General features: G+C 40.2%; 1 long non-coding RNA gene across 1 annotated transcript; it reads left to right on the top strand.

Annotated features, from left to right (window-relative positions):
* The first annotated feature begins 7,666 nt into the window (after positions 1-7,666).
* On the top strand, positions 7,667-20,984 carry LOC120987322. The gene is made up of 3 exons (XR_005775989.1): positions 7,667-7,679; positions 13,511-13,515; positions 20,885-20,984. It is a non-coding gene; the product is annotated as an uncharacterized LOC120987322 (long non-coding RNA).
* The last annotated feature ends 6,962 nt before the right edge of the window (positions 20,985-27,946 follow it).

Genomic DNA, 27,946 nt, shown 5'->3' on the forward strand with positions numbered 1-27,946 from the left:
TAAAAGTAATGTTTGTTTTGGAAAGGTAGGGGAAAGCCTAAAACTGGAGAACAAGGCATTTTTCACTGATAATATATTACAAAGTTTTTTTTTATATTCACCTGTTCTATTAATTTATGCAAAGTTGTGTAAAACTACAATGACTATTTAACTGTTAAATTGTTACCTTAATTAATTTTTGAAGACAGTCTTTTGGGATCGTGGGTACAACTGCAAAAATATAAAATGTTATATATATATTAATGTTAGCATACCTTAATGTTCCTGGGATTTATATTGCCAAGGCTACTTACTAAATCACTTGTCAAAAGTATCTAAATGCATATAATTCAATCTATTACCTTGCTATTTAGATTAAAATGAAGGGAAAACAAATCCCTATGGTTAACATGAAGGGACATAAAATATGTTCTTTTCTGATATATAAAACCAAGTAAGTTTCTAAAAGTGTTTAACTTAAAGTGGAGGCTCAGTTCACACTTAAAATAGTTATAGCTATAGTATAGAATACTTGGACCTTCAAAACATGCATTCGTTTCTTACTTGGATTTTTTTTTGTTTCTGGACAACTTATCCTAAAATTACGGTCAGTTACATTTTTTTTTTAACGGACAATTTAGAAAACCATAATGAAGAAATTTTTGGAATGTTGACATCCCAAATTTAAAACAGGGCTTAGGAGTGAAACTAGGTAATTAAAATATATCAATATATCACACAGTGGTATATTTGCATCTAGTATAGCTACTAAGTCCCACTTAGTTAAAGGTGCACTTGTTATAAATAAATTCTAGGAGAAAGGCACAGGTCATGGTTCAGATTTCATGCTTGCTCTTAAAAAAAAGAGCTTTCAAAGATATATCTAGGGTCCACAAACTGAGCTTGCTTTATACACAGAAGTTGCTGGCTGTGTAATACAGCTGACATCCAGTCATAGTAATCAACATCGGAGATGACTGACCATGGCATCTGAGGGGATAAACAAAGGAAGGGGGCTTCCCCTGTACTCCGGTCAGACTCCCTTTGGCAAAATCATGGAGTACCAATACATTACTGTAGCCGTCAGTGATATAAGCAAAGGATCGCATGTTAAACTTCTAAATGTGGATTACAAATTAACAACTATAGATATAAAAAAAAACACAAGAACATTAAAATTTCAAATCAAAATAAACATAATTGGTATAGTTATGACCTAAAATGTCCAAACTTTTAAAATATAACAATATTTATCATGCACAGTCAATGCCGTAACAAAAAATATGACTAATTTTACAATTTTTTTTTATCACCCTGCCCTCCAAAAATTGAATAAGAACTGATCACATTGACCCTCAGAATAAGGTCAGCATGTCATTTTTAGTGCACAGTGAACCCTGTAAGAACAAACCCAATGGCAGAATTTAAATGTTTTTATTTTTTTTCAATTTCATCCCACATGGATGAAATGCAATGCAAGATATGGTAAATAAAATGGTGCCATTAAAAAATTGTTCCATAAAAAATTTGCACTTATTTGGCTAGAAAGAAAAGGAAAGTAGTTATGTCTCTTGGAAGGCAGGAGGGATAAACAAAAATGATAATCGTCCAGTTGCTCATAAGCAACATAGCCTGAATTTCCTGAACTTGTAAAACATATAAAAAGGTTAGGGTTCACGCAAGTTGTCTATATTTTTGGATAATAACTGGTTCTATAAACTTTAGTATATTGCATTATATAACATTTAACGGAATTGTGCAGATCTTTTTTTTATTCAAGTTTAACTAGGAGTGTTAGATTGAACATGCTGTCAAGAGTTTATGAAAATAACTTATCAAAGTAACAGTTTAGAGGTATAAAGTGTAGGGTAATGGTAACATTCATGAGGGAAGATGTTCAGTTTAGGTTATTCAGAAGAAATATCCAAAGACTTCTTGGAAATGTATTGAACAACCTCTACCGGTAAATCCTGCATAAAAAATTTCTAACAATCACAGTGAGCAGTATATTTTAAAGGCTATATTAAATAGGCCTGCTTAATACCGTAGACTACTTACCTTTCTTATGAGCAGTGTAGCCTGTATCTCCTGAACCTATTCAAGTGATGGTAAAAAACGTTTAATTCAGTTTCTTCAATTTTTTTACATAATATCTGAATATATAATCTTAATTATTAATGTGGAGAAAAAACTATTTTGACATCAAGATATGGTAAATAAAATGGTGCCATTAACAACTTGTTCCATAAAAAATGTGCACTCATTTGGCTAGAAAGAAAAAGAAAGTAGTTATGTCTCTTGGAAGGCAGGAGGGATAAATAAAAATGATAATCGTCCCGTTGCTCATAAGCAACGTAGCCTAAATTTCCTAAACTTGAGAAACATATAAAAAGGTTAAGGTTCACGCAAGTTGTCTATATTTTTGTATATCTGGTACTATAAACTTTATTATATTGCATTATATAACATTTAACGGAATTGTGCAGTCTTTTTTTTATTCAAGTTTAACTAGGAGTGTTAGATTGAACATGCTGTCAAGAATTTTTGAAAATAACTTATCAAAGTAACAGTTTAGAGGTATAAAGTGTATGGTAATGGTAACATTCATGAGGGAAAATGTTCAGTTTAGGTTATTCAGAAGAAATATCCAAAGACTTCTTGGAAATGTATTGAACAACCTCTACCGGTAAATCCTGCCTAAAAATGTTCTAACAATCACAGTGAGCAGTATAGTTTAAAGGCTATTGAGCCCAACTTGTCTAAAGGTTTAGTTTACGGTATGTATTTGATATGGTATTTTGAGAATGGATGTAAAATAGAGCAATCAATGATCTATCTTTCTTCAGGCTTCTTTCCTGCTTTAGGCACAAAATTTATAAAAATACAACATAATTGTGAATGTAAATTGGGTCTAAATAAGCCTGCTTAAAACCGTAGACTACTTACCTTTCTTATGAGCAGTGTAGCCTGTATCTCCTGAACCTATTCAAGTGATGGTAAAAAATGTTTAATTTAGTTTCTTCAATTTTTTTTCATAATATCTGAATATATCATCTTAATTATAATGTGGAGGAAAAACATTTTTGACATCAATTCAGGAAAGGGTTCTTTATAGTTAGAGTAGTAAAACTTTGGAATCTGAGAAAGATGTAACTATATTTCATTACATAACATTATCTATAATTGCAGACCAGATTTTACTTTTTTTGTTTGAATTTAACTAAGCATGGCTCACATTAGTTGTTCAACTTTACAATGTTAGAATGAACGCTGATTAGCGTTTATGAAAATAACTTACCAAAGTAGCAGCTTAGAGCTACAAAGAGAAAGGCAAATGCAACCTTCATGATGGAAGATGTCAATTTAGTTGGTTCAGAAGGACTTTACAAAGTCTTCTTGGATAGTTTTGAGCAACATCTAAGACTTATTGTATTTATACTTTAGAATGTGCCTTTATCTCCACCCACTGACATTAAACATGACCTATTCATCAATAAAGGTTATGAAATGTTTCCATTTCTAATAAATTTGGCATTTCAGTGTCTCCCAAATTATCTGTTCTAAGTACATAAAAGCACATGTTTTGTTGGCAAAAGAGTCAAAGAATCAAATTTCATATATTGTTTATGAATGTTCTTATAGTCAAATATTTAATAGGTACCTATTATGGATTATAATAGAAGTACTACATCCAAAGGGATTATTACTGTACTTAAATACTAGCTATGCCAAGTTAGGCATTCAGCATTATAAAGTTGCCAAGTTATGCATTTAGCAGGACCAGGCAATTTTGTCCTTCAGAACCATTATGTAAGGAAATAATATGGTCACCGTCTGGAACCACAGACAGAAAACTCAGAAACTACTAACAGTCTTCCTTAACCACTCCAGTTAGTGGGAAGCTAAGGCTACCACTAGGTAATGCCAAGAGCCCGCCAAAAAGTGTAGAATGGACTTCACTGCTAGGGACCCAGGTTACGGAGTATAAGGTAGCAGAAAACTGGTGTGAGCACAATAAGTGCCCTGGAGCAGGGGGTACTTTGAAGTCTGGACATTTATAGACATTTGTCTATTTCCCCTATGCAAAGTTATAAACTTCTTACTTAATTTCACTTGCACTTTTTAAAACTGTATACTGTAGCTGCATTTTATATGTATGTTGTGATATATATCCTGGTCATAAGAAACTAGTAATTTTCCACAGCTGCCATGGAATTTGAAGAAGAACATGTTTTGGAGGGAAAAATCCAGATGTTGTTTACCACAAAAAACAGACAGACTGACCTTGTGACTGTCTGGTTTAGCTATGTTTTTATGTCTGGAAACTTGTTTTTGTCTGGAAAAACTGCTGTATCATTGAGATTGAGTATCATTAAAGCTCTAATGTAAGTCTTTGAGAGACGGAAAGAGTTACAGTGTATCTGTTTGCGCTGAGCTTCTTCACTCCACCCCTCCCACTAGAAGGTTCCAGTCTTGCTAAAACTGTATATAAGGAGAGCAGTCAGAGCCCCTAGTGTGCTGCAGTTAGGGAAAAGTGCTTGGAAGAGGAGACTCTGCCAGACTACTGAATGACCAGAAGAAGATGTTGAGATGGGGATGCTGAACCACAGACCATGGGTCACTAACCCTGTAACCAATGAGCCACCCAGACTACTGATCTACAGACCATGGGCCCTTGACCAAGATGCCAGCCATCTGAGAGAGAGAGGGACAGATATCTCAGGCCTTTCCTCAGCATCAAAACCTTCTTCTGCCAGGGATCAGACTGCAGAAGCCAGCCCTATTAGTGATGAGCAAGCACCAAAGTGCTCGGTCTGAACACATAGCGATATTCGTGCGCTCGGCCGAGCACCCAAGTATAATGGAAGTCAATAGGAGACAACCAGGCACCCCCTGCTTTGATGAGGGGATGGTGCCTGCTTCATGGGAAAAGGTCTGAAAGTGAAAGAAACACCTCTGAAATCGATCAGGAACAGCAGGGGGACCATGTGCGACATGCCAGAACCACAGGGGTGACACGTGAGGTGCGCGGTGGGCCGATGAGGGGGAGTAGTAATACAGTTTATCGGTTTACTCACGGTTAGCAGAAAGCCTCCCTGGGCCGGCAGCACAGTGATGAGGAAGACAGCACAAAACCTTCCGGGGCACACTCTGTGGTAGGGGAGCACCAGCCTAGATGGAGGTTGAGATGCACTTGATGATGGCGGTGTTTAGGGTGCTTGTGGCGTCTGGGTCCCTTGGTGGTATTTGTCATGATGCCAGTACCGTTTATGGTGGTACAACCAGTTGTAGTGGTAGTATTGAAGAATGAGGTAGACAGTGGTAGGATACATCTCCCAACTTTTACTGTAGCTGGTTTTAGTTGCAGCATAAACATCCAGACAGAATACAGTCTCTGGGTATATAGAGGAATTCTGTTGATTCACTGTTAATAGGTTTTGGCTAGGTCCTGACTCAGGCTGTGGTTCAGTATAATTCTTACTGGTAAGTGACTTTGCTTCCAGTCCCTTTTATATCCAGTGTAGTTTGGTGAGGTTGCCTGTGGCTAGAGAATCCTTCACCTAGACTCCCAAAGGTCTTTGATGCCTGGGTAGTGGCTATTATCCTTTGGTTTAAGTCCTTTTTCTACTCTCTCCCTTCTTGGACTAGACTTCACTTCTGAGCAGACTTGTGCTTGATCTGCACACTCACTAACTGGCAAAAAACTGAACACAGATTAGACTTGAGCTGGGCTAGATATCCCAGAGTGGTGCTATCCCCATCTAGTGGTGGGATGTATAAAGCACACTTGACCAGCCTATGAACAGGGATACAACAGATATAGCAATGCAAAATGACATGCCATACAGCAATGACAATGAAGCAATACATTTGCAGTTCCACGTGTCCCGAGTGGGACGCTGCACATGTCTGGATGCATCTTGGACTCCAATGTCGCTGTTGTGAACTATGTTGTCCGAGTTGTACGCCACTTTTACAGACTGACAAAAATACGCACAAACCCCCCCCCCAAAAAAAATCTATTTTACTAGAAAAATTGTTAGGAAACATTCTTTCCAGTATATTCAATTGTATATACAGTGCAAGTGCTGCCAAAAATTACAAGGAAGAAGCACTCCAATACAGCCTGTATTTAACATAAAGGAGGGGCTCATTCACATTGTGGTACAATAGTTCAGATAGTGGGACTCCTACGCCTATGCACTAAGTGAAAGGGCTGCCAAATATCACAACGAACCGGCACTCCAATACACCCTTTCTTACACCCTTTCTTAGACCCTTTCTTGATGGCCTGCTGGTGACCCTCCAAAATATTCGGAGCAAGGGCCTGCTGATCTGACCCTCTAAGAAGTTAGCACAGGCTACCAAGAAAGAATGACCATTTTTAATTTCCCCAAAAATTTTTTTGGGTTAGAGATAACATTATCGGCACATAGCAGAGTTAGCGCAGTGAATGGAGGTCAGCACCGGCTACGAAAAAATTACATTGCATTTCACAGCTATATTTTGCATACGCTAAAGTTACTCTGCAGATTGAGCACAGGGAATGTCGTTCAGCACCGGATAGGAAAAAAGTTTTAAATATTTACCCCAGTGCAACTGTATAAAAACCCGAATCCTGCAAAAAAACACATGCGTTAAAATTCCCCACCGAAGGAAAGCAAATTATGTTTCCTTCCAAGTCTGAAACATAGAAAAGAATATACCATGTGAGCTGACCCCCAAAAAATTGTAGGTGAGGGCCTGCAGGTGAGCTGACCCTCCCTGAAGAGGGACATGAGGATATCTTATGCACTGATCCCCAAACTCTTCAGCCTCCAAAGTCAGAAGAAGATGACGGGGGAATGGCAATTAGTGTTTCACTTGGTGCATGATGGGGATGAGAGACAGTTGTCAATAAGTAGGGTCTTGTTAGGTCAACACAAGTCAGGAGGATGACCAGAGTGAGGAAGTGGATTTGGAGATGGGGGGTGATGACATCACTAACCCAACCTGGGAAGGTGGAAAGCCAAGCGAGGACAGCAGGACAGAGGGGCAGGGATCCACAGCACCGCAACAGGCTGGAAGAGGCTGTGGGGTGGCGAAAAGGAGAAGGAGGTCCACAACAAACAGGCCCGCAACTATTCCCCCTTGGGCAAATCTCCAAGGGGTAGGTGTTCCACTGTCTGGGGCTTTTTTGAGGAAAGTGAGGACGAAAAATGATTTTTAATTAGCAAACTTTGCCATACCAAAATAAGAACTCAACATTTCATAAATAACAATAACGATAACATATTTTACATCCTATTAATAAACTAACTCAAACCAAACAATAAAAACTCAATTATGTCCCATAACACCACCCGTGCCCTGACCAATGAAATTAATGGGAAGGTCCACTTAACGACGACAGACACACGGACAAGTGCTTTTGGACAGGGATGCTACATTTCCGTGACGGCACACTGGGTGAACCTTGTGAAGACCAGTAGCGAGTCGTACCCTGGGGTGGCACAGGTGCCACCGACGCCAAGGATTGCGGGGCACTACTTCCATCAGGATTTCTGCAACCCACCCTTCTTCTCCTCTGCCTCCACCTTCTCCTCCACTGCAAACTCTGAATTCTCATGGGGAAGCGGCAACAGGCCTCGCTGAAATTCATTTGCTTGGGTGACAAACAGCACACCGCCGCAGAGCTGTGGCAGGGTATAAGGGACCAGGTTGGTTGTGTCTGATAATGGCCATAACTTGTTGGCAGCTTTGTAGCTCAGCAAGCTCACACACATGGCAATCATACAGCAGATATTTACCATGCACAATAAACATCCCAAACTTAATACATTAATATAACTAAAAACCTAACACACAAGAGTGGAGGTAAACCAATGGCATGAACTTTTTAAGAACTCATAAATAACCAAATAACCATAACATATTTTATTTTACAGCCTAGTCAGAAACTCAAACTCAAACCATAACAATATGTCGGTTTGGCAACGCTGCTGCAGCGCTTGCATTTGCCAGCTAACAGACTATTGTGTGACGTGAGCACGCGCAGGAACTCTACGTTCTACATGTTGTCCAGGCTTTGTGAGCAGCAGAGGGCAGTAGTGGAATACCAGCTGCAACATGCTCTTGTATGTCTGACCTCTGTAAGGTTTTACGCAACTTTGAGGGATAAACACAGATGGTGAGTGGCGATGCTGCTATTATCAGCCTAACCATACCACTTCTGTGTCTAGTGAAACGCTGACTGCTAACGATGAAAGCGGACGCTTCACATGTGGAAGAGGTGGAACTAGGGGGAAGACATTACACAGGGTGATAGCCAGACCACCCTCAGTTTGTCTTCTTTATGCCTCAGAGGTGCTGGCCTGCCCTGCCGCCAGCTTTTTGTCACAGCGGGTATTTAGTGATGCTGGGGCCATAATAACAGATAAGCGCATGCACCTGTCAACTGAAAATGCTGACAGGTGGACTATTATAAAAATGAACCGGGCATGGATTGTCCCTGACTTCTCTACTCCACCGGATCAAAGCAGCTGAATGTAAAGGGACTTTAAATGTGTTGTTTGTAATGTACTGCACATACACCTCTGCCACCACCAAAAAGGTTATATGGTTCAATCTTCCTTTTCTCGTCCTTCTCCTCCTCCTCCTCCTCCATCATATCAACATGCTTTTTAGGCTGCCCTCTCTCATAATGTTTTATAGGGTCAGCGAAACTCTTGAACAGATGCCAGAGGCGACACTCAGAGCCCTCTCTGTGGGCACCCTTACCCTTGAAAAAGTCTATGGTGCACCAATATGCCTTACACTTTTCCTGCCATTCATCAGCGTCGGGTACGCCATGAATGGCACATGCAGCACATTGACTGTAGGCAGGCTATTATAGCTAAATAATAAGGAACATGGAAGATATACTATATTGGACTGTAGTATTCAGGGTAAATGATTGTGTGGGCACTTTGCGATAAATAAGTGTGTTTGTGGTTGCAGTTTGGACAATCAGTCTCTAAAAGGTTCATCATCGCCTTCACTGTTTGAGGGTTAGCACACCTGAAGGCCCTCAGATACATTATTTTACTCAGTTTCATTGAGCCCAGGGCCACAGCCTCTGCGTGAACCGTCAGCATCACGGCCACTTCCACGTCTCGTACTGGCAGCATTCCTAATATTAAATGTTATATATGCTTAAAAGTATGTCACACGTACAGTATCGTAGGATATGTACGTGTACGCGCCAATAAATTAAAACAGGTATTTTGGATGCGCACACTTTACACAGGGGATGTAGCTCAGATAATGTCACAGACTACCATACACCATCTGCAGATGAAGTACAGTATATGTTAGTGATATGTATGAAATGCACACACAGTAGATGAGGCACAAATATTTACCTTTTCGCCAAAATTCACTGTTTTCACATGTGGTTCTGTATTTGAAACAGAGCCACGCGTTATGTACACTAGATTTGGACCAGATTATTTAGATTGTCGTAAGACACACAGATTTAAAATTTGAGTTAGAATATGCCCCAGTAATGAACAGAATATGGACACTAGATTATGCACAGATTATTTAGATTGGCGCAACAGACACTCTTTTCAAATGTGGTAGTGTATTTGTCACAGAAAGCTACACTATATGGACAGTATGTTTGGTACAAAACAGTTCAATTTGTCCCAAATACAAATAATTCTCTGCTGGAATACTGTATATAACGTTTGTGGATTGAACGCACACACAGATGTGCCCAAAACTAGTTAAATTTGTCCCAAATACAAATAATACTCTGCTGGAATACTATATATAACGTTTGTGGATTGAACGCACACACAGATGTGTCCAAAACAAGTAAAATTTTTCCCAAATACAAATAATTCTCTGCTGGAATACTGTATATAACGTTTGTGGATTGAACGCACACACAGATGTGCCCAAAACTAGTTAAATTTGTCCCAAATACAAATAATACTCTGCTGGGATACTATATATAACGTATGTGGATTGAACGCACACACAGATGTGCCCAAAACAAGTTAAATTTGTCCCAAATACAAATAACATTGGATTGAACGCACACACAGAGATGTGGCACAAATTAGGTTAATTTCCCCAGAATTTTTTTTTCTCTGATGGCGCGGTGTATATCTCACTAGCAGGCACACTCTAGTGAATAAGCCCCTTTTTATAATGTCTGCTAAACGCACTGCTTTCTGATGACGTTCTGTAGATCTCACTTGCAGACAAACTCTAGTGAATAAGCCCCTTTTTATAATGTCTGCTAAACACACTGCTTTCTGATGGCGTACTGTAGATCTCACTTGCAGACAAACTCTAGTGAACAAGCCCCTTTTTATAATGTCTGCTAAACGCACTGCTTTCTGATGGCGTACTGTAGATCTCACTTGCAGACAAACTCTAGTGAATAAGCCCCTTTTTATAATGGCTGCTAAATACACTGCTTTCTGATGGCGTACTTTAGATCTCACTTGCAGACAAACTCTAGTGAATAAGCCCCTTTTTATAATGTCTGCTAAACGCACTGCTTTCTGATGACGTTCTGTAGATCTCACTTGCAGACAAACTCTAGTGAATAAGCCCCTTTTTATAATGGCTGCTAAATACACTGCTTTCTGATGGCGTACTTTAGATCTCACTTGCAGACAAACTCTAGTGAATAAGCCCCTTTTTATAATGTCTGCTAAACACACTGCTTTCTGATGGCGTACTGTAGATCTCACTAGCAGGCACATGGTGTCATAAACTCCATTGTAACCAATCTATCAACCTACTTTCAATAAATACAACACTCAGAATAGTATTAATCATCTTTATTTTATTTTACTTTCTTTTATATGTTGGATAAAATTGGCCACGGTGTTACTTACGTTACTTAAATAAATATATAAACTGAATTAAATCTGATAAACCAGTTAATCACCATAAATAATTAAATCCACCTAGTCCACTCAAAGAGTGACTATTACCCCACACCGCCAAATAGCGGAGCTAGATGGCTAATTAACACCGCAGCCTTTCTCCACCAAATTTTGCAATCCAACATTGAAAATGTCTAATCCTAAATCAGATAATGAATTCTTTTCTATATTATATAATCCTGCAGTGAACCCTTCTAATTCAATATGTCTATAAGACAACTTATGTATCTATATTCCTATTGATTCGGATTCTTATTTTTTCCATAAAGGATATTTGAGATGTATTCCAATCCCAATTGGGTATAATTTCTGAGAACGTTATTTGCGAGTATGGTAATAATATTTGAATTTTACAAAATGTATCCTGCATATCCTTTAATAATAAATGAGTGCTTATTCTGCCCAAGTTGTCAGTACCTATATGAAGAATAATCAAATCAGGCGTAGGCCAAGTTAGAGAAAAAGAACAACATAAAGAATAAATTTCCTGAATTCTAATACCAGAAATACCTCTCCAAAACACAACCACTTTATTACCAAAACCTAAATTATCCGATTTAAAACGCATCGTTGAACGATCACGTGCCAAAGATATAAGCTGGTTTCCTAGGATCCATACGATCTTTAAATCTGAAAAATATTAAAATAATAATTCAGGTCTAATATACAGTTGGTATCTATTGGATTTCCACCTTCCAATTCGTTTTATTACGTTATCCTTCAGTCCTAAAGAATGAGCATAAGTGGCTGCCCCTACACGAAATGAATGAGCAGAAATTTTTTCTTGCTCTAATTGTAAATGAGTCTTACATTTTGATAAGACAAAATTAAATTGAAATTTCGTTAATGGAGATTTGTCAACGTGAATAAATAATGGACCAGGAATTACCCTTCTAGTTTGTAACCAATCCTTCATAGCTCTGACAGGGCATAATTCTGGAAAAGGATATTTATTTAAATTGCACCAATCACCTTTACCCAGCTGATCAGTTTTAGATTTTTTAATAAATATTTTTATTTTATCTTCATATAGGCATATATCCTTGAGCAGCAGCGGGGCATCCGAAATTCTATTTGCTTCCGTTATCTCACTGATTCGGATAGCTCCGAAAAAAGTCAGCAAGAATCCTGCTTTAACCACCTCCGGACCGCCTAACGCAGATTCGCGTTCAGGAGGTGGCAGCGCTGCGCACAATCACGCATATACGCGTCATCTCGCGAGACGCGAGATTTCGCTCAAAGCCGGCCCGCGCATGCGCATCGCGCGCCGGCAAAATTAAAAGAACAAGTTCGTCACCAGCCTGCCAGCAACGATCATTGGCTGGCAGGCTGGCGATTTTCAAAAAATCCCATCACAAGTCATATAACAGATCATATTAGTAAATATGATCTGTTATATGGCTTGTCTGCTCCTCTGCTGGTCCTTTTCGTCGGTTGGATCCAGCAGAGGAGCAGACTGAACTGTGAGTACACCAAACACTACACCTTAGCCCCAGATCACCCACCTGCACCCCAAATAACCCTTTGATCACCCCTTTGATCGCCCCTGTCAATCACTAGTGAAAGGAAAAAAAGTGATCAGTGTAAACTGTCACTTTTTTTTTTTCACTGGTATTGACTGATAGGTTTTAGGGATAGTTTAGGCCCCTTGGTTAGGTAGTTTAGCGTGAGTTAGCGCCCAGCCCACCGCACCGCAGTCACTTATTCGCTGTTTAGCGTATCGCTAATCAGCATTTGTACTTTTATAGTATCTGTAAGTGATCAAAACTGATCACGGTCAGATCTATAATTGTATTAGTGTCACCTTAGCTCGCCCTCCACTCAAAACGCAGTGTTTGCCCGATCAGGCCTGATCGGTCGCCCACACGTGCGTTCACCCACGCCCGCCCCACCGCAGTGACAAAAAATATATTTTTTTTTGATCACTGCACATTCATTTTACACGCACTGCGGCGATAAAAAAATCAGTTTTGATATTTTTTATCAACCGCAGCGGCCTCCGGTACTTCGCTAGCCTCCCCTTTGTAAGACAGGCTTGCTCTTTTTCTTGGGTAGTCTCAGGGAATACCCCTAAATTTAGTAGTCCAAAATGTCAAACAGGGGGTATTCTTCTGAAGAGGCCTACAGGATTCTGACCCAGTTGGATGAGGAGTGGGAACCCTCATCTGACGAATCTAGCGGGTCAGAATATGAACCTGTAGAAAGCAGTGGCTCTCTGACCCAAAGTTCGGACGAGGAGGTTGAGGTCCCTGGCAGCACCAGGCGTACCCGGCCCCGTGTCGCTAGACCACAGGTTATGCAGGATCCGCTTCAAGAGCAGCAGAGTGGGGCTGTCGCTGCCGGATCACGTGGTGAGGCATACACCAGCAGCGCAGCCCTCCCTGGACCTAGTACCAGCACTGCCGTACAACATGGTGACGTGGCGAGCACCAGAAGGGCAGTTGAAGCTGGTACGGTGGCACGTGCACTAGTTACCCCGTCGCAGCCACCGCACAGACAGGCTCGTAGAGCCCCTAGAATCCCTGAGGTGCTGGCAAACCCTGATTGGCAGTCACCAACTTCAGCCGCACCATTAGTTCCCCCTTTCACCGCCCAGTCTGGAGTTCAGGTTGAGACGGCTCAAATCGGTTCGGCCCTGGGATTTTTTAAGCTGTTCTTGACTGCGGAGCTCTTGGACTTAGTTGTGGCAGAGACAAACCGGTATGCCACACAATTTATATCCGCCAACCCGGGAAGCTTTTATGCCCAGCTTTTCCGGTGGAAACCAGTCCAAGTTTCCGAACTTAAAATTTTTTTGGGCCTTCTCCTCAACATGGGCCTGACAAAAAAGCATGAATTGCGGTCATATTGGTCCACGAACCCGATTCATCACATGCCCATGTTCTCTGCTACTATGTCCAGGGCACGATTTGAGGCCATCCTCCGTTTCCTGCATTTTAGCGACAACACCACCTCCCGTCCCAGAGGCCACCCAGCTTTTGACCGGCTCCACAAAATTCGGCCCCTCATAGACCATTTCAACCAGAAATTTGCAGATTTGTATACCCCCAAGCAAAACATCTGCGTAGACGAGTCCCTAATACATTTTACCGGGCGCCTTAGCTTCAAACAATACATCCCAAGCAAGCGTGCCCGGTATGGGGTCAAATTGTATAAGCTCTGTGAAAGGGCCACAGGCTATACCCACAAATTTCGGATCTATGAGGGAAAAGATCAGACCCTGGAGCCGGTCGGTTGCCCTGACTACCTGGGGAGCAGTGGGAAGACAGTCTGGGACTTGGTGTCACCCTTATTCGGCAAGGGGTACCATCTTTATGTGGACAATTTTTACACAAGTGTGGCCCTCTTTAGGCATTTGTTTCTAGAACGGATTTGCGCCTGTGGCACCGCACGAACTAGTCGCGTGGGCTTCCCCCAACGGCTTGTAACCACCTGTCTTGCAAGGGGGGAGAGGGCTGCCTTGTGTAACGAAGAACTGCTCGCGGTGAAATGGAGAGACAAGCGTGACGTTTACATGCTCGCCTCCATTCACGCAGACACGACAATCCAAATTGAGCGAGCAACCCGTGTCATTGAAAAGCCCCTCTATGTCCACGACTATAATGCGCTCATGGGAGGGGTGGACTTCAATGGCCAGATGTTGTCTCCGTATTTAGTTTCCCGCAGAACCAGACGCTGGTATAAGAAGGTGTCTGTATATTTAATTCAATTGGCGCTGTATAATAGTTTTGTTCTCTACAGTAAGGCTGGGAGAACAGGATCCTTCCTCAAATTCCAGGAAGAGATCATCGAGAACCTCCTTTACCCAGGAGGTTCCGTGGCCCCATCCACCAGTGTAGTTAGCCGTCTACACGAGCGACATTTCCCCAGTGTCGTTCCTGGTACCTCAACCCAACCGTCACCCCGAAAAAGATGTTGTGTCTGTAGCAGGAGTGGAATAAGGCGTGACACCCGCTATTTCTGTCCTGACTGCCCTGACCACCCTGCCCTATGCTTTGGTGAGTGTTTCTGGAAGTACCACACACAGGTACACCTAGCATAGGGATTGCATCTCACAGGACAGGCACACAGGGCTATTAGGGCCCTTTTACTCACAGCTGCTGCAAACCTCTCCTTTCACCTGGGATAAAGTGCATAACGTACTTTGCCACATCTTTGGGCGATTTGCGCTTTGCACATTGTCCCATGGGGAAGGAGAGGTTTGTTCTATAAAGGTAAAAAAAACTAAACAAAAAAAAAATTACCGGTAAGTAAAAAAGTTAAAAAAAAATTAATATGTTCTGTTCTAAAGTTAATAAAGTTATTGCTTTGCGGCCTGGTTTTTTCTTTTTTGTTTTGTTTTTTTTACCTTCCAGGTGGACCAACCGATCGACTAGCTGCAGCACTGATGTGCATTCGGACAGAAGCATTGCGCTGCTGTCAGGTTACACGCAAGTCGGTGTATGCGGCGCTGCAAGACGAGATTTCTCCTCTGCAGTAAAAGATACGTTTGCCTAGGCATATGAGCTGAGGAGGTGGCGGTGTTCATATACTTTGGCAAACACTTTGTATATATAAAAAAAAAAATCCCGGCAATGATTTATTCATCCACATCGATTGATGTGAATGGAGAAATCGGGTTTGCCAGGGCATACGAGCTAAGTGGGTATGGATGTTGGGCGGAGCTCCTATGTCCTGGCAGACGCCTTTCCCCTCCTTTTTCTTTTTTTGGCAGAGATTTTTTCATCCACATTGATCGATGCGAATGAAGAAATCTGTGCCGTTCATTTTTTTCTTTCAGCCCAGAGGCTGAACGGAAAAAAAAAATCTCATTACCTGTATGCTCAATATAAGGAGAATAGCAGAAACTCCTAATGCTGGGCATACATGTAATGATTGCGGAGACCCTCAAATGTCAGGGCAGTACAAACACCCCACAAATAACACCATTTTGGAAAGAAGACACCCCAAGGTATTCGCTGAGGGGCATATTGAGTCCATGAAAGATTGAAATTTTTGTCCCAAGTTAGCGGAAAGGGAGACTTTGTGAGAACAAAATCAAAAAAATCAATTTCCGCTAACTTGTGCCAAATTTTTTTTTTTTCTATGAGCTCGCCATGCCCCTCATTGAATACCTTGGGGTGTCTTCTTTCCAAAATGGGGTCACATGTGGGGTATTTATACTGCCCTGGCATTTTAGGGGCCCCAAAGCGTGAGAAGAAGTCTGGTATCCAAATGTCAAAAAATGCCCTCCTAAAAGGAATTTGGGCCCCTTTGCCCACCTAGGCTGCAAAAAAGTGTCACACATGTGGTATCTCCATATTCAGGAGAAGTTGGGGAATGTGTTTTGGGGTGTCATTTTACATATACCCATGCTGGGTGAGATAAATATCTTGGTCAAATGCCAACTTTGTATAAAAAAATTGGAAAAGTTGTCTTTTGCCAAGATATTTCTCTCACCCAGCATGGGTATATGTAAAATGACACCACAAAACACATTCCCAAACTTCTCCTGAATACGGCGATACCACATGTGTGACACTTTTTTGCAGCCTAGGTGGGCAAAGGGGCCCACATTCCAAAGAGCACCTTTCGGATTTCACAGGTCATTTACCTACTTACCACACATTAGGGCCCCTGGAAAATGCCAGGGCAGTATAACTACCCCACAAGTGACCCCATTTTGGAAAGAAGACACCCCAAGGTATTCCGTGAGGGGCATGGCAAGTTCCTAGAATTTTTTATTTTTTGTCACAAGTTAGTGGAAAATGATGATTTTTATTTTTTTTTCATACAAAGTCTCATATTCCACTAACTTGTGACAAAAAATAAAAACTTCCATGAACTCACTATGCCCATCAGCGAATACCTTGGGGTCTCTTCTTTCCAAAATGGGGTCACTTGTGGGGCAGTTATACTGCCCTGGCATTCTAGGAGCCCAAATGTGTGGTAAGGAGTTTGAAATCAAATTCTGTAAAAAATGACCTGTGAAATCCGAAAGGTGCTCTTTGGAATATGGGCCCCTTTGCCCACCTAGGCTGCAAAAAAGTGTCACACATCTGGTATCTCTGTATTCAGGAGAAGTTGAGGAATGTGTTTTGGGGTGTCTTTTTACATATACCCATGCTGGGTGAGATAAATATCTTGGTCAAATGCCAACTTTGTATAAAAAAATGGGAAAAGTTGTCTTTTGCCAAGATATTTCTCTCACCCAGCATGGGTATATGTAAAATGACACCCCAAAACACATTCCCCAACTTCTCCTGAGTATGGAGATACCAGATGTGTGACACTTTTTTGCAGCCTAGGTGGGCAAAGGGGCCCATATTCCAAAGAGCACCTTTCGGATTTCACAGGTCATTTTTTACAGAATTTGATTTCAAACTCCTTACCACACATTTGGGCCCCTAGAATGCCAGGGCAGTATAACTACCCCACAAGTGACCCCATTTTGGAAAGAAGAGACCCCAAGGTATTCGCTGATGGGCATAGTGAGTTCATGGAAGTTTTTAATCGTTAAATTTCGATTAATAACAAAAAAAGTAAAAATGTCAGCAGCAATGAAATACCACCAAATGAAAGCGCTATTAGTGAGAAGAAAAGGAGGTAAAATTCATTTGGGTGGTAAGTTGCATGACCGAGCAATAAACGGTGAAAGTAGTGTAGGTCAGAAGTGTAAAAAGTGGCCTGGTCTTTCAGGGTGTTTAAGCACTGGGGGCTGAGGTGGTTAAATAGAACATAAAATTTTTAAGATAATGGTTTTGTTCTAATTGTAGACTTTTTACACGTTTCGCTCCTTTTATGATCTGTTTTGATAAAAAATTCTTTGAAAAAGGAGGAATATTAAGAGCTTTTTGAAAGAAAGAAATGCCGTAAATCATTTTTTTTATATAATCCCCTTTTTTTTCCTTAAATAATTTTTGAATAAATAATAACAAGTGCATATAATCATTAGCAGTTTCCTCCAAACTATTGACCGAGCAAAATTGCCGCCAATTAGCCCATGCAGCTGAATATGCAGCCCATGTAGTGTTTGCTACCAAATTTTGTAGGAGCCTGCTTATAAATTCGCCATCAAGTCCCATAGATGGGTTGGACACGCTATTCCTTCTTTGTCCGCATCTGGATTGAGGTCCCTGAATAGTGTCATGTTCTGTCGGAACAAAGCGTCGGCTATAGTATTATTCCTACCTTCAATGTATCTAGCTTTAAGCCATATATTATTTTGAAGACACGTTAAAACGATTAATCTAAGTAAACCGATAACAAAAGTAGAATGTGCAGATAAACAATTGATGGCAAATACTACACCTTTGTTATCCAAAAATAATAATATTTGTCTGTTTTTAAAATGTTCACTCCAAATAGATAAAGCAATCCAAACAGGGACAAGCTCTAAAAAATTTCTATTTTTAATGAATGGTTTTTCCTGCCATTCTATTGGCCAACTACTGGCAGACCAATGTGTACCATAACAGGCTCCATAACCTACTGACATAGCTGCGTCAGTAAATAAATGGAGAGAATCCGAGTCCACGAATTCCTCTTGCCAAACCGTTCGACCGTTAAAATTTTCAAGAAAACTTATCCACATGCGAATATCCTCTTTCAATTGATAGGATAATCGTATGTGATCGTATGGGTTTTTAACTCCAGCCGTGGCAGCGTATAGTCTTCTTAGCTGATATCATATTAATGAGCTGAACCATTGTGGCGAATAAATTATCCTCTGGAATTAAAAATTCCATTTTTTCTGAATCAATAAAAATACCAAGGAATTTAATATTTGTAGTTGGAAATACAGTTTTTTCCTTAGCTAAAGGAATATTAAAATATTCTGCAATTCCGCAGAAAGTATTCATCAGATTAATGCATTCTTCGGTTCCTTCCTTGCCTATGAATAAAAAATCATCCAGATAATGAATTGTATATCCAGAGTTATAATGCTTTTCTACCATCCATTGTAAGAAGGTAGAAAAGGTTTCAAAATAATTACAGGAAAGAGAGAACCCCATTGGGAGAGCTTTATCAAAATAACATTTTCCATCAAAATGGAAACCTAGGGAATTGTAACCATCTGGATTGATAGGTAATAGTCTAAATGCTGACTTAATATCTGTTTTAGCCAGCTGAGCATTTCTGCCTGCCTTACATAACAGAGCTAAAGCCATATCAAAGGATGCATAATGCACTGTAGACCATTCCTTATTAATCGTGTCATTCAGAGATCCATCTTTGGGGAAAGACAGATTGTAAATCAGAAGATAAGAATTATTTTCTTTTTTCGGGACCAGAACAAGTGGAGAAATTCTAAAATTATGAAAAGGGGGAAAAGAAAAAGGACCAGCAATTCTATTATCTGAAATTTCTTTATCGATTTTTTCTTGAACAATGAATTTATTTAAATTGACGGATTTAGCATTTTTTACTACAGTACAACCTGGACCTAAAAAACTTGGTACATAAAATCCTTTAGAAAAACCATTAATTAGAAGATGGGCCTTCTGTTTGTCTGGGTAATGTTTTAAATAATGTAATAGCTTTGGCAGAATTAAAGGAGTCACCTGCTCTATTTGGTACTACCCGGAAATCCATGTTTTTTAAAACACTTGGATGCAGAATGATTTCCTGAACAGAAGCTGCATTCGTGTTTATATTTGCTATTACTTTGCCATCGACATATGGATTAATTAAACGCGAAACACAATCCTTTTTTATTTTGTTGGTTACGAAAAAGAAAATTCCTTTGTGGTAACATTAAATTGAGCCATAAACCCACGTCTTTCGTCCCCCAACCTAAATTAGGGAATACTGCTAATTTTTGTCTATAGGATTCGTCGTAATTAATCCATGCAGTGCCTCCAAAATTTCTGAAAGCCTCCAATATACTATCCAAATAATAAAATAAATCGCAGCAATGTAAAGGCTGTTTTTCCCCTAACACTGCTGCGTAAATACAGAATGCTTGTACCCAATTTAAAAAGGATTTCTGTATATTGCGTTTCCTATCTTCTTCTTCCTTCTTATCGTTTTTTACATCTTTTGATGAAGGGAGTAAAGAGAATAAATCCACGTATTCTCTTCTCCATATTTTTTCTTTGATTTGTTGGGATAGATGGAAGCCCAGAGGAGACATTTGGCAAGGCATAGTATCTTTTAAAGAAGTTTCTTTAATACCTGCACAGTTATCTAAATAGGTAATTAACTGAGGTCCTAACCTATCCTCGGCCTTTGTAAAGTTATCCATGTTTGATAAAGAATTAGGCATTTCAACTACCGAATCATTTTCTTGTATAGACCATACCGTTTCTGCATTAGTATGTGATTCGTTTTTTGATAGAAAAGAAATAAAGTCTTTAAACAACTATCTTTTTCCTATCAAACATAACATCTGATATATGGCTATTCCCCTGTTCTTGTATAGTGCCCTGTAAAAAACAGTCACTATTAAGTGTTTGTGTGTAATTCATCTCACCAGTTGATGAATCTAGTGTCGCTATCGCCGGCTTGACCGTTGATGATCTGGCAGTGGACTTGACAGTTGGCTGATGAGACTGTTGAAAACGCTTGCGATGTCTGTCGGATGCTCTCGAGCCTTGTTGCGCAGCTGATACTTTAATCCTGCGTTTTGGCGATTGATTTGAAGGTGAATATCTTGTCTTTTCTTTCCTGGGTCTTTTAGCTGGAACTGGATGAGGCAGAGCTTCTTCTTCTTTCTGAGGTCGCATAGGAATGACGTCAAACGTTGTCGGCTCTGCGCTCCTAAGGGAAAAGGCAGCACAGACCGAATCAGAAGAGGACCTATCCGGATGTACGTTCGATCCTGCTGCATCTTCTTGTAAGCATTTTCTTAGCCACTCTTCACCTCCTGAAGATGCTACTTTGGAAATTAACTGCTTGAGTAATTCTTCCATGCTGGAGACTTCTTCTTACAGGTTCGGTTTCTTCTCTTGCTGCTCACCAACTGAATAATAACTGTCCGATCCTTTCTTTTATAGGTACTCACGTGCGAACAGTTGAACCATTCTCCAATCAAGAAGAAGATATTCCTTCAAGTCCAGATCGCACGAGGCATCTGTTACCAGCAAATACCCAGATAGCAAAGGCATCTGTTACCAGGTAAGAAATATAAGCATCATTACTTGCACATGCATTTAAAGGTGTCATGACACCATGTCACCCCTAATTGCATGCACAATCAGGTTTGTCCACTCTAGTGAATAAGCCCCTTTTTATAATCTCTGCTAAACACACTGCTATCTGATGGCATTCTGTATTTCTAACTAATATCAAATCTTTCTGTCTTTCAAAAGCTTTTGGGTACTTAAAAAAGCGATTTTCCAGCCCTGCACTATCTGTCCGTTCCTGAATACGCCTGTCCCTGATACTGCTGAATTTAACCCCTGGTAAAAAAAAAATGGTGCTGCACTGCTGTCAAACACACACTGTAGTCCTTAAGAGGACTGTTTGGTCTTTCAATAGTTTTTTTGGAGTTAAATCTGTGAATTTCCAGCAAAATACTATCTGTCCCTGCCTACTGTCTGCTCTCCCTGATGCTGAATGATCCGAGCGCGGGACATCGACTCCTATATAAACTGGTATCACGTGTTCCGGCCAGCCAATCAAAGTAAGGCTAATAGCTAACATGGCTATGGCATTACACTGAAGGGAATTACGAGCAATGCGACGAGCACACGTGGTATTTGGCCGAGTACCAATAAGTGCTGAGCATAGCGATGTTCGAGCCGAAACGGTACTCGGCCGAGCATGCTCGCCTGTATTGTTTTGCATCTGAATTCCTCCAGTAAAGAAGCACCCTGGTTACTGCAGAACCTGACTCTCTGGACTTATTTCCCATTGGAGTGCACCACGCCTTACCATCCCTTCCAAAGAGCATCAACACGTGGTGACACCTCAACAGTGTTCAGGGGACCCAGTGTAGTGTTGGGGCCACCCCAAACCTGACCACTGCACAGACTTTCCAGAATGATTGAGATTAAGGGTGAGCAAATTGACTTTGGATGGAACATCCAAAGTCGATTTGCATAAAACTTAGTTTCAATACTGTACGGAGCTAGCGCTCTGTACAGTATTAGAATGTATTGGCTCCAATGAGCCAAAGTTATTACTTCCTAAATTGATTGCGTAATAACTTCATAAATTGATTTCTACTGTAAAAAAAAATTCCTGAACTCGTTTCCCGAATGTTTCATCCGAAGTTGATTCGCTCATCCATAATTGGGATATACAGAGTAATAGACAAGCAAGGTCAGAAACAGGTGAGTCAGATAGTGCCAAAACAGAAGACAAGGGATTAATTAAGAAACTAGCCACAGTCAGATTACCAGTAAATCAAATGCAGTTGTAATGAGTAGCCCCAAGCGCAGGAATCTGGATAACAAACTAAATCATAGGCAAATTCCAGACTAACCCTTGGTTTCATCCTTTTGATTTCTTCTTGTGCATATTTCATATTCCCTGAAAAAAACCAAAGAAGGCAAACCCAGGATCAGGCTGGAAATTGGTGTGCTGCATGGTTTTTAACCCCTTCAAGAGATCCGCAATGTATAGTGGATGTCTGCACTTTAAAAATGACGTCCACTCCAATGCCTCAGGGCATAATACACTGCAATACAGAAGTATTTCAGTGTATGATATGATCAATTCTAGTTCCCTAGTGGAAGGTTAAATAAAAGGTAAAAATGTAATTGTTAAAAAAGATAATAAACACAAAATCTAGCTTTTCTCTTTAATAAATAATATACACTACTCAGCATTGAAACTGCAACACCAAGAAGGAAAAGTCATGGAATTATAGAAATCACAGGATCAATAGACATGTTAATGATATGCAAATTATTTAAAAATGGAAACAAAATATACAAAACATCTTGATTTATTCAGTATCGAGTATGAGCACCATGTGCAGAAATACAGTACATGCACTTACCATGGCATGTCATCAATGCGGTTATTAATAGTTGTCTGAGCAATGCGCTGTCACACTGAATGCACTGAAGCATGCAAATCATCAAGATTCGCTGCTGGTTGCTCCCTTTGCAATTGCCAACCAATGACGTCCCAGATGTGCTCGATAGGAGACAAGCCTGGAGATGCTGAAGGTCATGGTAGCACACTTAGGTCACACAGGCTGCTTACAGTAGTACCAGTAACATGCGGCCGGGCGTTGTTCTCTTAAAAAAAACGGCTCCTGTGACACTTTGGTGAAATGGCTGTACTACTGGTTCCATGACCAAATCAATATAATGCTGAGTTGTTAGTGTACCTGAAATGAAGGCTAGAAGGGTATGGAAATCTTACATTATGCCACCCCTTAATACCCGGAGTATAGTTGTGTGACATTCCCTTGTGAAGGCATTTTTATGGCATTGCCCACATGGTCTCCAGACCAATCTCCAACTATTATTGCATTGGAGACAAAAGCAGGACTCATCATTGAAGAGGATAGACCTCCATTCCAGCCTCTATTGTCATCTAGCTATGCACCATGATAGCTTTTGAGAGTTGTGGCGTGAAGTATATGGAACACCTGTAGCTGGATATCTGGCTTGTGGTCTAATCTCAGGTAAACACCTTATTATGGTTTGTGTAGACACTGTTTTCTGCTATAGGCTTGGGAAGTGATGTTTAATTTCACTTTCAGTACAGATTGGATCGCTATGCACCATTCTTCTAATTATACAATCCATCTGTACAGAGGGTTGCCTCTGTGCACCTCTTGTCTGTCATCCGATGGTTGAACAGTGCTGACATCTCAGCCTAAGTGCATAGCAACCTGCCAGAGTGATAAACCAAGGTCTCTCAGTTCTAGGATTCTGTCCTTTTCAGTTTGCAACAAATAGCAAATGGCATGTCAACAGACAGGAGGCATCATACACTCATTCTGCAACTTTTTCAGATTATTGAGCTTTCAGATTACGGTTAGAAAACTGCTTTCAATATGGCTTTTATGCCTCTCCCACATTCTGCAGATTGGACCAACTGCAGATATTAGCAACACCTACTACTTCCACGATTTGCATAACCTTATGGCTTTCCTTGTGCTGCAATTTCAATGTTAAGGAGTGAAAAAAACAAAAAACAAAACAAAAAAAATTATATATTTATTTATATATAGTTTATATACAGTACTGTGCAAAAGTTTTAGGCAGGTGTGGAAAAATACTGCAAAATAAGAATGGTTTCAAAAATAGAAGTGTTAGTAGAAGAGATGAGCAAATAAATTCTAAACTAATTGAATTTGTTACAAATTCCCCAAAAAATTGTCCACCAAGCGAATTGGAAAGTTTTGTGATTTATTTCAGACAAATCACTTAAAAATGGTATCCAGCTCCATTTTATTCTAGATGTTGTCGGGGAAAACCATAAGGGAGGAAGAAGATTGAGGATCACATGACACTTGGATGAAGTGAGGGAAGAACTTGCCCAGATTGGCTGAGAGGCTGACAGACAGCCTAGATCAGTGGGCAGGCAGCTCCTTTTGCTGAAACACCCCTGCAAGCGCTGAGCAACTGAACTTTTTTTTTCTTCTAAAAAACATTTAAGTCAATTATATATAGGAGTTCGGACCGCGCGTGTCATAAAAAGACAGTATACAAACAGTTTTTTTCTTTCACCATCTCCTTTTAGAGAAAAAAACTGAGGGCTGCAAATGTCCTATTTGTGGATATCCTGCAACTAATAAAAATTACAATAGTGTAAATCCGTATGGTTGTTTTGCCCTGCAGTGCACAGATTGTACTTACACGGCACTCCACCAAAAAAAGCTCATCTGCGATATCCTCCGCAGCTGGTTAGATTTTTCGCGGCGAAGACCCACGTTCATACACCACCAAACAGGGCTCAACCACGGACTTGATTCCAGCACACACCAGATGAGTCTGCTAGTATTCTCAATTTCTAGTTTCCCATCTCTAGTTAGCAGCTTAAATGTATCTCTATTCTACAAAAGGACAACAACCCTAAACATACAGCCCAGCTCATTAAGAACTATTTTCACTAGTGTGAAGAAGAACAATGAGTCCTGGAAGTGATCATATAGCTCCACAGAGCTCTGGGTTTAGCATAAATGTGTCTGTCTGGGATTACTTGAAGAAACAGAAGGATTTCAGGAAGTTAATATCCACAGAAGTTGTGGTTAGTTCTGCAAGATGTTTGGAACAACCTCCCTTTCATTGCACAGCACCGTGCCTGCCACCGCCCCTTTATACGGGTCAGGCATGGACACTACATCACTCATTATCATGGTGGCAAGTCCCTGCTAGCTCTTCTCTGCTTAAAAAGCCAGTACTCTTAAAAAGTCAGTACTCAATTACCCCAAACTCTGCCAGCCAATGTCTGTCCTCCTTGGGGTATTTAGGGCACCTTCAACTAGGGGAGGGTGTCTGAGCTTTAGTTTCCTAGATTCATAGTTTACTAGTTAAGTTGTCCTTTTCTGTTTGTCTGCACCATGTACTTTACCTGTTTACCGACTCTCTGCTGCTTACCCTGACTCCTGCCTATTTACCATATCAACCCTTTGCTACCTGCCCCTGACCTCAGATTGTTTTGTGGATACACCCAAACTCTGCCTGCTCTGAAGGCTGTCTGCTTCCTGACCATGTGTACCGGTGTCTCTGATCCCTACAGGACTATTCCAAGAGGTAGCAGCCTGATGGATCCCCTGTATACTGTAGGGTTTAAAGGGTGTAAATCAGAGAACTAACAGAATGATGCCCCTTAGAACTAGCCCAAAGCCACACCGGCCATTTGCTTAAGTGATCCATATACACTTTCTGTTACACTCCCTGAGTTCCTACAAATACTGTGTGCAAGTCTACGTAGAAGAAATTATGCTGTTTTGAAGGTAAATGGTATGGAGGAGCGAATCGACTACGGATGAAACATCCGAAGTCAATTCGCATAAAACTTCGTTCTAATACTGTACGGAGCAGAAACTCCGTACAGTATTAAAATGTATTGGCTCTGATGAGCCGAAGTTATTACTTCGCAAAGTCTAGCAAGACTTCGCATAATAACTTCAGGTATCCCTTGGAACGGAACCCGAGTTCAGGAAATAGTTTTTTACAGTAGAAATTGATTGATGAAGTTATTATGTGAAGTCTCGCGAGACTTCGCGAAGTAATAACTTTGGCTCATCGGAGCCAATACATTCTAATACTGTATGGAGCTCCTGCTCCGTACAGTATTAGAACAAAGTTTTATGCGAATCGACGTCGGATGTTTCATCCGAAGGCAATTCGCTCATCCCTAGTAAATGGTGTTCACACCAAACATTGAATTTATCTACTGTATATATTTAATTCACGTTGCATTTTGTTAATTGATAAAAACAAATTAATAATACTTCTATCTTTTAAAACATTAGGGGAGATTTATCAAACTGGTATAAAGTAGAACTGGCTTAGTTGCCCATAGCAACCAATCAGATATCACCTTTCACTTTCCAAATGAGCTGTGAAAAATGAAAGGTGGATTCTGATTGGTTGCTATGGGCAACTAAGTCAGTTCTAATTTACACCAATTTGATAAAAGCCCCCTGTTATTTCTTTGTAGCATTTTTCCCACACCTGCCTAAAATGTTTGCCCAGTACTGTATGTATATACTTTAGATATATTTATTTATTTATAGTGACATGCTAAAATATAAGCACCTCTGGTCAAAATTACTGTTACTGTGAACAATTTACCACGTTAAAGATGAAATGATGCCCAAAGGGCATAAAGTTAAAGATTACACATTCCCTTTGTATTTTAAGCAAGAGCAATTTTTCATTTTCATCTTTCACAGTTTCAAAATGACAAAAAAAGGAAAAGGGCCCATCGCAAAACTTTGGACATCATGTGTGGTTGGTACCTAGTAGCACCCCTTTGGCAAGTATCACAACTTGCAAACACGTTTTATAGCCAGCCAAAAGTCTTTTCATTTTAGTTTGAGGGATTTTCAGCCATTCTTTCTTGCAAAAGTGTTCCAGTTCTGTGATATTTCTGTGCCATCTTGCATGCACTGTTCTTTTAAGGTCTATCCACAGATTTTCAATGATGTTCATATCAGGCGACTGTGAGGGCAATGGTAAAACCTAAATCAAAAGCCACGGGGTGACTGCTATAATAAATAAATAATGATAAGACGAACTCAGAACACAATAACTTAAAATAGTTAACTTCATAGATGTACTCAACCCCTATGATAACCAGAGTTATGAGAGGGTTATACAGGATACACAGCGACACCCAATCAGTGGAAATAAAAAAAAATAACCAATAGTTCCTACCACATCCAGTGTGTAGGTAGGATGTCCATCAGGCATAAACCAGAACTTGTATGAGGTCAAATGAGTACAGGGAATGGATAAAAACCTGACCCTACAATCGCCCTACAGATGAATGCTATGCTAACAACTCTGCCTTTTCCGTATCTTCAGTGACTACCCCCCCTTTACCATTATTTAGGGGACCTACCTGCTCAGACCCAGTTTTTTTTTTTAGCGTTTATATATTTAAAAAACTGTGTTTTTCTTTCTTTTGCTACCTGCTGTTCGTTTTGTATCTTTGCTAATTTTATCTCCTTTTTGCAGATTTTATTAAGCCCTTTGTAATCTTCAAACGCTACAACTGACCCCTCAGATTTGTATTTTTTAAATGCCCTCTTTTTGTCTTTTATTGCTCTTTTTACAGTAGCTGTAAGCCATGGGGGGGGGGGGGGGGGGGGTTAATTTTAGCCGTTTATACTTGTTACCTAAAGGGATACATTTTTATGTGCAATTACTCAATGTACAGTAGATTTGAAGCTCTCCCATTTATCCTCAGTATTATTTTTTTATTTCAATCGTTTTTATTGAAATTTTTCAACAGAATCAAAAAGTGTACACCATCAGTTACAATGTAGATAATCGATGATACATATAGGTACTCACAGATGGCGGTGCAGTATACTTTGCATCAGGTAAGTTAACACATATAAACAAGGATTAAAATAATGGAAAATAACAGAAAATAACAGAAAAATAAATATTGCCTTGATACGAAATAACACTACA

This window comes from Bufo bufo, chromosome 1 (assembly GCF_905171765.1).
Source record: "Bufo bufo chromosome 1, aBufBuf1.1, whole genome shotgun sequence".
NCBI classification, from domain to species: Eukaryota; Metazoa; Chordata; class Amphibia; order Anura; family Bufonidae; genus Bufo; species Bufo bufo.